At 45.5% G+C, this 12,034-nt stretch overlaps 2 pseudogenes; both read left to right on the top strand.

Moving 5' to 3' along the window:
* The first annotated feature begins 38 nt into the window (after window positions 1-38).
* On the top strand, window positions 39-11,833 carry LOC131413369 (putative butyrophilin subfamily 2 member A3; annotated as a pseudogene).
* Window positions 7,755-10,258, top strand: LOC131414214 (butyrophilin subfamily 2 member A2-like; annotated as a pseudogene).
* Window positions 11,834-12,034: the final 201 nt, after the last annotated feature.

Here is a 12,034-nt window from a genome sequence, read left to right as displayed (position 1 = left end):
CTTCTCTAACTCTTGAGATTCTGGCAAGAAAAGTCCCCATGACCGGGAGAGTTGTGGGTGGGACACAGGAGGTCCTGGTCTCAAAGGCATGCCCATCTCCAGGGCCTTCCTGCTGAGATCTCAGAGAACCAGAGAGATCTCCTGGGCTTCCACAGATCTTCATGGGAGGAAGAGGCATAAAGGTTGGGCTGAGGGAAAGGAGAGGCAGAGTGAAGTAATACTGCAGGGAGAGTGAGGATGTGGAGTGACCAAGGAGAGAAGGGAGTACACAAAGTTCTTTGCTTTTCCCAAGCTTCTTATGCCACCTCCTGCTCCTGTGTGTTCCCAAGTTACTTAAGGTTTCTGAAATTTAGTGTCCTCATTTTTAAATGATGATCATAATTACTACTGTTTAAGAGTTGAGGTAAACATTAAATGAGGTAATGAAGGAGTTTTGGTCAAGAAACCAACAAGAAAGTGATGGCTTGTTCAAACTGGGTGGTTGAAGGAGGTTTAGAAAAGGAACTCTTTACAAAGTTAGGAGTGTGGTTAAAGGAAACCAACAAGGGAATGTGAAGTGCCCCAGGTATCACAAGAGTGGGGTGCTGTCACCATCCCTAGGCTTGAAGGAATAGGGGGAGGGAGCAGTTACCGGAGCCCAGAGGAAGCTGTAGCTCAAGGATGGGGCTGCCTGGGAGGACTCATGCCTTGTTAGAGCATCACTATCTGATGTTGGCAGGGAGGAAGTGGGGGAAATAAATGCTGTTCCTCTCTTTCCTTTCTCTTTCCAATCTTCATCTAGTACCTCCCATTGGCCTAACCCAACAGGTAACCAGAAGTAAGGGACCCCAGTGATGCTGTCCATAGAGGATAGATTCCCAGCACCCATAATAGCATAGAGAAAGGTGGAAGGGGGTTCTGGGAGCACAGAGAGCCCCCACATGGCCTCTGGCACAGAAAAATCATGGAGCTATTACAACATCAGGTTCTTCCTCCATGCCCGGCCCTGGGCTATATATAAAACATGTATTATCTTTTTCTACTCTAGAGATTAATATTTTTATCCCCACTTTTCAGATAAAGAAATTGAGGCTCAAAGATATTATATAGCTTGGATCTATGGAAAAGAGACTGCAGAAAAGGAAAACTCTTTTAGCTCATGAGTGGTAGAGCAAGGATTGAAATGTATATCTGTGTGACTATAAAGCAAGGTGGGCAGAGTCATTTTGGGGAAGGAAGTAGGAAAATGATGGAAGGAAGGAGACCATTCCAATGTTGGGATAAGCAGACCCTCAGCATTCTACTCCACTGAACACAAGATCTCTGGTCTTTTCGTATTGCTGAGAGGATCACATTCAAGGAAGGCTAGGGACACCATGCTCTGGACTCAGAACTCCTCAGCCAGACCCAGGTCTTAAGGCTGAGGCTCTGAAGTCTGGGAACAGTGGCTGACCCCATGGCGCATCCCCATAATTTCTGCAGCAGATGTGATTCTGGATCCGGACACAGCACATCCTACCCTCCGTGTTTCTGAGGACCAGAGGAGCCTGTGGTGGGCAGGACTACTATATCTGCCATACAATCCTAAGAGATTTAATAGGCATTGCTGTGTGCTTGGGTATAAGAGCTTCACATCAGGAAGACACTTCTGGGAAGTGGAGGTTGGTGATAGAAAAGGGTGGTACGTCGGAGTGTGTAGGCAGAACGTGGATAGGAAAAATCGGGTTTATGTAGCACCCGAGAGTGGATTTTGGATTATGGGGCTATCTGCTGAGAATGACTATTGCGCTCTCACTTACGACCGGACCTATCTGACAATTGCCAATCCTCTTCAAAAAGTTGGGGTTTTCCTGGACTATGAGACTGGTGAGGTCTCATTCTACAATACCATGGATGGATCTCATATCTACACCTTCCTGCACACCACCTTCTCTGGACCTCTGTGCCCTGTTTTCAGAATCACATCATGGGATCTCACTGCCTTGACCATTTGCCCAGCGCTGACCTGAGAGCAAAGTTCTCTTGTTCCTGACCTGGTGTATGACCTTTCCCTGGAGACCCCAGTCACCCTAGTCAATGCTGATGGGAATGGGGACCCTTAGGCTGAAGTAACATCATTGTTACCCCCTGCCCAACCTGGAGCTGAGGGCCTCCTCCTTCACAGCAACACATCACAACAATAAAATACTTACTAAATGCACACACTGTGTGAAGCACTTCATTAGTATTAATTCCATTATTCCATATGACAGTTGACTTTGGTACCACTTTATTGTCTCCTTTCTATAGATAAGAAAACAGGGGTGAAGAAAAGTGAATTAACTTTCCAAAGGAGACTCAATAAGTGAAAGACAGCTGGGATTTGAACAACAATAACTGATGTTTATAGATAACTTAAAATGTACTGGGTGCTGTGCTAAATGCTTTAAGTGAGTCTCACTCATTTAATCTTCACAACAACCCTGTGAGGTAGTCTCATTTCAAGAATGCAGAAACTGAGGCAGAGCCAAATTAAGCAACTTATTTCATACAGAACATTGTGCTGCTGGGAGAAGTTTGGCCCCGTCCACCCCAAAACCCTAGCTTATTCCTCATTTTTTGCCTCTTTGCCCCAGTGGGGAAAGGACCGTGTGCAACCTTGAGATTCCCTTCCTATGACACCCCAGGCTGAGGATCACTGTAGGTGACTCTGGAGGCCACATCCCACTTGATTCCTTCAAGGTCCATTGTCAGAGCCATAGGTCCAGCACTTCATTGGATTGAGTCTGCAGGGTGACGTGGTCCAGAGAATGAATTCACAGGGACTGCATCACACAGGATGTGAAGGGACTAGAGGCCAAACTCTTCACTAATAATGAGCAGAGGTGTACCCATTCTGTCAATGTGATGCATGATCATGGGTCCAGAACCAATCCTCCTACTTTTAATGTCTCTAGGAAGCACAACTTAGAACCTAAAGATTGTCTGTGGAATAAGAATTTGAGAGGAGTGAAGCTAGATGAACTTTAGTGATATTTTTGTCACACTGTAGAATCCATATCCGGGAAAGGGATATTTCCACCCCTGATCATTCATTGATGTGGAGGGATGTTCCCTTCAACTGATGGATACTGGGGAAAGGATACTCTTCATTATCATCACTATTGTTCACCACTGTATCTCCTCCACCCAGAACATGGTTTTTAAGTTACATTTGTTAAACAAATCTGTTAATAATCTTCTCTCTTCGACTGAGCTTTTTCTAGATTTTTGCCTCCACCATTTATTCTCCACAGTGTCCCAGTTTACTTCATTGCAATATTTTCTCAAATGACATATTGTGTTAGTGTTCTATTGCTACCATAATAAATTATCACAAATTGCAACCTAAACCAACATAAATTTATTATCTCACATTTCTGTAGATCAGAAGTCCAACATGGATCTCACTGAGCTAAAATCAAGGTGTCTGCAGGGTGTGTTCCTTTCTGGAGGACCTAGGGAAGAATCTGTTTACTTGCTGCTTCAGATTATTGGCAGAGTTCAGTTGCTTGCAGTTGTAGGACTGAGGTTGCCATTCCTTGCTGGCTGTTAGCTGAGGGCTATTCCCAGTTTCTAGAAGCTGCTACCTTCTTTGGCTTCTGGCCCTCTTCCTCTGTCTTCAAAGAAGCAATGGCAGTTTGAGTGACTCTCAATCTTTGACTCTCTCCTGGTTCTTCTTCCATTGACTTTGACTCTTTTGTCTTCTTCCACTTTTAAGAATTCAGGTGATTAGATTGAGTCCACTCAGATCATCGAGGATAATTTTCCTAAGCATCCAGGATAATCTCCCTACTTTAAGGTCAAAAATCTTAATTCCATCTGTAAGGTTCCTTTTTCCATGTAATGTATCATATTCACATGTAGACACAAATAATCCATTACCAATCTATAAATCAAAATTGGGATGAGTTTATTATGAGCCAACTTTTGAGGACCATATAGCCTGGCAGAGTCCTTTCACAAAGAAATGGAGCACTCCAAAGAAGTGGGGTGTGCAGAGTGGTTATATACTATCAAAGAGCATGTATCACATATGATTGCAATGTCCCTTTACAATAGTCAAGAGGTTGGCCTGTTGGCACAGCAATTGATGGACACAGCGGGTATCAGGTCTGCTGTCTCCATGGGTGTGATTGGTGGCAGGACTGTTGTCTTGAGTTGGGTGGTCACAGGATGAGTGCAGCAATAAAATCCTAGCCTAGGGAGAAATGCTTATCCTTAAGGAAATGCCAATGTGGGGGAAGTTGCATCCATATCTTAAGGCCATTTTTTCATGTTAATTGCTTAAAACAGATATACAATGAATGAACAGAGGCTACAGGTCCCTTTTGGAAAAAACAAGGTCAGGCAGAATTAGTTTTACACCAAATGGTCTCCTCATATGCTCCAATATATCCCATTGCTTGCCATTTATTTTTCAACAGGTTGCAAAGATGATGATGTGGGCTATTTAGCCTACTACACTTATCACAGTCACAGCCTCATTCACTCTGAAGGAGGAGGAGGTGTCCATCTTGGTAGGCTCTTGTAGAGACCAGGGGCCGCCATGATAGGACATGTCTGTGAATTTTTTGAAATTTTATCTGTTAGTTCTTCATTCACTTACTGCATTCAGGTATATTTGTCAGAGTGTTCTTCTCCAGAAAGGATAATTCTCACTGTTGGATACAATGTGTGGTGAAATTTCTACCAAATCTCATGTCTTAGTTTGCTTTCCCCAAAAGCTGGCTCTGTGTCAAAGACTGGGTTCAAGTGGTCTATTTGGTAAGCGATCCTAGAAAACCCAAGTTCAGAAATTAATAAAAGAAGAAAAGCTAACTAAGTGAAAAATGGCATAGAGGGTACCTTAATTTTGGTTATCATGTGGACAACTGGGCTTGGTCTCACCCAGGACACTCTGAGAAACCATGCGAAATTGTGGGCTATACCTCAGAATCCTCCTAGTGGAGATGGGGAGCCTGGGCCATTCTTCCACAACTACTATCCCCAATTGGTTGAAGGTGGCCCCTGGGATGTTAACTGATATACTCTTCCAGGTTGAGCTGTGTATATGCAAAGGAGCAAGGGTCGTTGGTGTTAGAGAAATTTCTCAGGTAAAGAAGAAGAAATGCAGGCACCTGGGAAACTGTTACCTTGCAGGAAACTGCCTACCTGGTCCAAGGGGCTATGGGATTGGGCAATCGCAGCATTTATTTAGGAGCTCTGCCTCTGGGAATATACTGAATGCCTGTTAAGAGCTGTTGCATTCCTTCAACATCCATCCATTTCACAGTGGTGACTTCCTGTCTTCCAATATATGTCTGCATACTGTAGCCCCATTACCCCCTGACATGCACTGGATCTGGATGGACATCTGACCCACACTAGGCCAGAGGGAATACCTTGTACATTTTGATTGAATAGCTCAGTGATACGTAACCAGTTATACCTGGTTAGTAGCAGGTATGCATGGGAGCTGTGGGAAGGTGTTTTCCATCCACAGTGTTGTCTAGAGAACCAAAAGTAAGGTGAGCTACAAAGAAATTACACCGAAGTAGAATTTCAGAGAGAAAGGTTCGAGAAGGAGAGATTTTGGGCAACTTTCTTATCCTTGGTTCCAGTGCCTTTGGGACCCTAGATTTATTCATGTTGTTTGTTCTATGAAATTTGTTCTCTTGTGACAAGGTAAATGTACTGGTTAGTGTTGCTGAAGCCCTGAAAACATACAACCATTTTGCAGCTTCATACAACCATTTTGATATGCTCGTTGATTCCATCTGTCAGTAATTTAGAATTTGAACAGGACAGAGTAGGAATGTCTTTACTTGGCCTCAACTGGAAGGAATCCACAGCTGGAGATGACTCAAAGAAAGGAACACAGTTGCTAGGTTAATTCCTCTCAAGACAGAGAATGATAAGGTCAGGTTGTCGTGATCAGAAGTGGCACGCCCATGTTGGACATGATTCCCTGCTAGGCTACCTCATGGGCGATGGGTCCTCCTCATGCTTGGAAAACATGTGTTTCCTCTGGGTCAGGCCAACAACCACAGGGGTTGAGCCCTGGCTTCACTGAATACTTCTGGCTCCAACTTCCCCAGAATCCCTTGCCTTATTTTATTCAGATAGAGGCTATAGGCAGGTCAGGCTCTTAGACTCTCACAGCCCCCTCTTCCGTCCCTTCTCAAGAGCAACCCAGTCCTGGGAGGAAATTGTGGAGCCATTGCTGGTGTGTTAATTGCATAGCTTTGAATTGAATCAGAAAGGAATTGGAGGCTTCCAAGGGAAGCATTTAGGCTCTTGAGGGAAATGTGAAGAAACGTGTCTCAGGAAGCATTCTAGAAGAAATCTATACAATGGCCAGATTGAGGCCTGTGGGTCATGGGAGAGGAGCATTTTGTAGGTGTAGGGGGGTGTTACACTACTGGCAGTCCATCTACTGGCAGAGGATGAAGCCCAACTGGAAAGTCTTTGTTTGCTGCCATCTTCCTGCCCCACTAGAATGACACCTCCCTGAGAGAAAGGGGTTTTGCCTCAGTATCCTCAGCATCTCTCCCTCAATGGTTTTTGAATGAATGACGCGGTCCACAGTCTACTCCTGCAGCTGCTGTCCTGCTTTATTCTTTACCCCCCAACACCTCCCCGTGTCCCTTCTTATCTTCCTACTACCCCCACAAGTAGAACAACTTGAACAAGATTCCTCTGGCTAAAGAAAGAGGCTTGCTTATGTTTATCTCATCACCTCCCTACCCCCACCCCACCCTCTACTCCAGACACAGTTCTACACATGAGACCTCTCCTCCTGGCTAGCAGCAGTGCCACAATCTGCAGGGAATCTCCACGTTTTGCAAAAGAAAGAAAGAAAGTATCTTGATTCTGAAAACAGAAAAAGGAAACAGAAAGGCCAGATCATCTCAAAAGGCTATTTGCAGCTGTGGGATTTTAATTCTTAAACTGTTTTTGTGTATTTTACCAAGTGACTGGTGAGAAAGTACGCTCAGGGCTACCTTTGGCTGGCTGACCCACAGTCGACCAATCCAGAGCTCTAAACCATTCGTTGGAAATCTTGGGACTTTTTGGTCACAGAGTGGACCTGCTCCCAGGTCCCACAGCGCCCCGCATTCTGACTAATAGGAGAGAAGAAAATTTTTTTCTCTGTTTTTGAAAGTCTGTTTTCCGGTTGTGACTGTGCCCATGAGCCAGAGAAAAGAGATAAGTGGAAAACCATCATTTGAGCATCAGCAAAGAAAAGAAAACAGAAGTTAATTCTAGAAAGTAGGAAAGGGAGGGGAAGCCCTACAGCTATTGAATGGGGGTGGGGCAGTAAGTGGAGGAAGGGCCTTCCCCCCACCTCTGCCCTCCTGGGGGGAAAGGCAGGGTCCCTAGGAGAGGGCAAGCTTCCTGGTGGGGAGACTTTCCATGGCTGACTTTACATGGGGTTGCAAAGCCTGATTCGCAGGGAGGACAAAGGGAAGGGAGGGAGGGTATGAAAGAATATGAAGTGACAACTAAAGAAACTCAACTCTGGACAGAAAAGTGAGCCCAAGAGAGCAGAAAACCACCTCTCTGCTCCTTGTATTGTTGGCTTATTCCATGGAATATTTAATGAATCAATCTACTAGGAGATACCTGAACAAGGAGAGGAAGAGAGCTGCCCAAGACAGAAGTTGGGGCACTGATGATACCAACATGGGTTACAGGATAGTTTGACCTAAATCAGAACTGTGGAGCAAAGTCTCCTTGGCTAATTTCTCCATGTCTGTGCCCCAGGTCTCTGCTCTCTGTCCCTCCTTGATGACTGCTCTTTGGTGCTTATGGAGCCAGCTGCTTCTCTGCATTTCTCCCTGCCAGGATCCCTTCTCTTCTTCCTCCTCCTCAGCTTGTTTGCACTGGTCTCAGGTAGGGTCCATGCCACTAGCTCCTATAAGATTCTCAGAAAGTATTTCAACACTTCAGTCTGCAAAACACTGCAGTCTGAGGAAGTGCTGCAGTTATGTTCACTCATTCTTCCCTTCTGCATATGCTCGTGGAATTTACACCAGCGTCGTCCCATGGAAATACAATGAAAGCCACAAAGGCCAGCTATGTACACAATTTTTAAATTTTTCAGTAGCTACATTTAAAAATGTAACAAATAAGCAGATTAAAGAAATTTTAATAGTATATTTTGTTTAATCCCAAATAATCAAAATATTATTGTTTAAATTTTAATTAATGTGAAACACTAACAATGACATATTCAATATTTTTTATTCTACATTTTCAAAACCGTGCATGTGTATTTTCCATTTACAGCATATTTCCATCAAGACTAGCTAGTGGCTACCCTGTTGGACAGCTCAAATTTATCCTCCACTCCAGGCACTGTGCTAGATTGGGGAATGGAAGGCAACCTCTATATGCACAGCGTCAGTAGGGGGTGCTCAGTGTATGCTTCTCCATGTTTTGTTCAGGAAGCATCAGCAGCCTCAGTAGATACTCCTACAAGGTGTCTATTGCTGCCGACCAGCCACAGCTACTGGCCCCCAGAATCCTCAGGCCAGGAAGCCCCTGTGGCCTTAGAAACAATATGTCCGAGAGAATAATTAGAAACAGAGAAAAAATCTGTCTGTGGACTGGGATATGCACTTCCTTTCCTGCCTTAGATATGTGATGCTGGTGCCCCTGTATGATTATCCCCCTTTGTTGAACAGACTACTTTACTGTCGTGGGGCCAGCTGATCCAATCCTGGGCATAGTGGGAAGAAACAGCATGTTATGCTGCCACCTGTCACCTGAGAAAAGTGCTGAGGACAAGGAGGTGTGGTGGTTCAGGTCTCAGTTCTCCCCAGCAGTGCTTGTGTATAAGGGTGGCCGAGAGAGGACAGAGGAGCAGATGGAGGAATACCGAGGAAGAACAACCTTTGTGAAGGAAGAGATCAGCAAGGGAAACATGGCGCTGATCATCCACAACATCACAGCCCATGAAAACAGCATCTACAGCTGTTATTTCCAAGAAAGCAAATCCTACGATGAGGCCATCATGTGCCTGATGGTGGCAGGTGTGTCATTTCATTTTATTCCCCTGCTTCTTCACTGTGTGACTCCCGTGGAAATTTTCACTCTTACACTCAGGCCCATGGCAGACCAACAGATATCTGCCTAGAGTCCCCTTTATACAGGGAGGATGGTTTCTTCCTGCCCAAGGGCCAAATGAGTGGGTTTGCCCTCTAAGCTGTGGGCATCAACTCTTGAGAAGCACACACAGAACTCGCTGTAGCCTTGAATAGGGGAGAATGTTGAATGCTTACTTTTTGCAGATCTCTGAGGATCTTCCTCAGTAACATGTTTTAGAATTAGACATTTTTATTGTGAAATACAATACATATACAGAAAAATTCATAAAACGTTAATGTACAGATTACTGAATTATTAGGAACTATAACCAATATGGCCACTACTTACGTCAATGAATACAACACTGCCTATGCCTCACCTGTTTTAGAGCTTCAGGAAGCTAAGGCTACTGAGAAGCCCTCCCAGGGCCAAAAGTGAAATCCTGAACCTGACTGTTTCAGGTCAGAGTGGACACATCCACACAGAAGTGAGAATATTAGAATCTCTACCTGAATGAGTCAGTCAACAAACATTTATTAGGAGGAAGGGCTTGGTGCTGTGATGGGGTCTATAGGTGGAGCACAAAAAAAATGTCATGTAGTCCTTTCTCCTCATAATTTATTTGGCATATTAGTCTCCTGGTGTTCTCCAACCACATGGCTTTCCTCTATCACTTCTTCGTTCCTTCCTCTGTCCCTCCCTCCTTTCCTTCTTTCATCCAACCGTTCACAGAAGAGGTACAGCAGGAATGCATGGAATATGCATAGTCAGTTTCTCTGGACAGTGGACTCTTGCTCTCTCCCCCGTTCACCTGTCTTTCACCATTAAGAGCTGATCTTCTAAGACACTTTGGCTAAGACACCACTGCATTTTTATCTGAGCCCTGGTCTCTCTCCTCAGGCCTGGGCTCTAAGCCCCTATTGAAATGAAGGGCCACTAGGATGGGGACATCTGGCTGGAGTGCATATCTGTAGGGTGGCACCGAGAGCCCAGAGTGGTTTGGAGGGACCCTTACGGTGAGATCATGCCCTCCCTAGAGGAGGCTTACACTGCGGACTCAGACAACATCTTCATAGTCACCATGGCTGTGGTCATCAGGGACCTCTCTGTGAGGAACGTGTCCTGCTCCATCAATAACACCCTGCTTAACCAGGAGGAGGAAACTGTGATTTTCATTCCAGGCTAGTTCCCTGCCCTCTGGAGGCTCATTGTGTGGAGGCAGGATCCTCAGCAGACAGACTGGAGCCTGGAGTGGGGATGGGGAGGTAGGGGTGTGGGGTAGAAAGGTCCTGGGCCCTGAAGGGCTAGGGGCTGCTGCTGAGTTGAGGCCTCTCCCCTTGTCACAAGGGGAAAAATCTTAAAGTACATAAAAGTCTTAAAATACATAGGTTTTAGTCTCTTCTCTGAGGGTAAATCTGATCTTTTTTCCCTGGTATGGTCCTTATCCTGCAGCAATTTTTAAACATTTAGAAGCATCATAAACCATGGAGAGTGGTGTGGGCGGGTGTCTATCTACACCCAGAAGTGCTGCCTGCTGAAGCCCTCCCTTCCTGCCCATTGGCTTTCCCAAGGGACAGAGCAGGGAAATTCTTTATCTACAGACATTCATCAATTCATTCAACAAATACTTAACAAGAATCACATATTCAAGTCTCTGTTCTAGAAACTGGAGATAAATCACAGAAGATCCCTACCTTCTTGGGGCTCACTTTCTAGAGGGGCAGAGAGCAATAAATGAAGTAATGAAAACAAGGAGTGAAATCATTAATTAAACTGTGGATTATATCAGATGGTGATAAGTACTGTAGAAAAAATTAATCAGAGAGAGGATAGGGAGTGCTAGGGTGGAGTGGTAATTATAAATAGGATGATCAGGGAAGGCTTCACATAAAAGATGGCAATTGGGCAAGTGAGGAATGAGCCATGCAGATGTTTGAGGACTGAGCAAGCTGGGGTAGCAGGAAGAACATATGCAAAAGGCCTGAGGCAGGAACATGTCTGGCAGTTTCAAGGAATCCAAGAGGCAGGTGTGGCTAGTGCAGGGAGAGTTGGAAGAGATAAATTCAGAGAGGCAAGAGCTCCAGATCATATAGGGCAATGTACGTCATAAATGGGCTTTGGCCGGACCTTGGAGATTGTTGGAACCTAGTACTGGGTCCTGTCCTCTCCTGAGAAGATTCTCTCCATGACAGAGCCCCTTCGCCAGATGGGCGTCTTCCTGGACTATGAAGCTGGAGATGTTTCCTTCTGTAACATGAGGGACAGATCGCACATACACTGATGTCCCCATTCACCCTACTCTAGGCCTCTGAGACCCTTCTTCAGGCTGAGGTCTGATGACAGCCCCCTCTTCATTTGTCCAGCATTCACAGGGGCCCAGGGGGTCACGGTGCCTGAGAGTGGCCTGATCCGTCACAGGGCAGGGACCTTCTGCAGCCAGCATGACAAATTTGCTGGTCTCAGAGCCAAGTAGAGAAGCCCTGGCCATCTCCAATACCACAGCACAGCACCCTGTGGAGGGAAATGGGCCCTTCTTTCCCCTGGTCAAGTAAGAGAACCTCCTCCAGAGGCCCCCTTGACACCCTCTTCAGGCCCCAGCCCCAACTCTCCCTCATTAGGTTGTTGCTTTAGTAACTCATTTGCTTGTAACCATGGGGCAGCATCCAGTCTCAGGAAACTATTGCTGCCACATGGCTCCCAACCAAGAATAAAGAGTGAGAAAGTGACAGGCAGAAAACCTGCTAGTTTAACATCAGAGTGACACATTCAGCCTGATATTCTAGTTGACATCAAACACTGTGGACTAGGGGTGAGGACGACAGGACGCGCTAGGATGTAAGAGGGGAGGGGGAAACCACAAATGGAGGTCAGAAATAGAGAAAGCAGGACTAGTGAGGTGGGAGGAGGCCAAGGCTGTGGCGGGGTTATGCTCCACCATTATAGCCAAGGGGTCCCAGGACCT

The sequence above is a fragment of the Diceros bicornis genome, chromosome 14 (assembly GCF_020826845.1).
Source record: "Diceros bicornis minor isolate mBicDic1 chromosome 14, mDicBic1.mat.cur, whole genome shotgun sequence".
NCBI classification, from domain to species: domain Eukaryota; kingdom Metazoa; phylum Chordata; class Mammalia; order Perissodactyla; family Rhinocerotidae; genus Diceros; species Diceros bicornis.
Note: the sequence above shows the minus strand (reverse complement) of the source record. Positions and strands in the feature narration are given on the sequence as shown.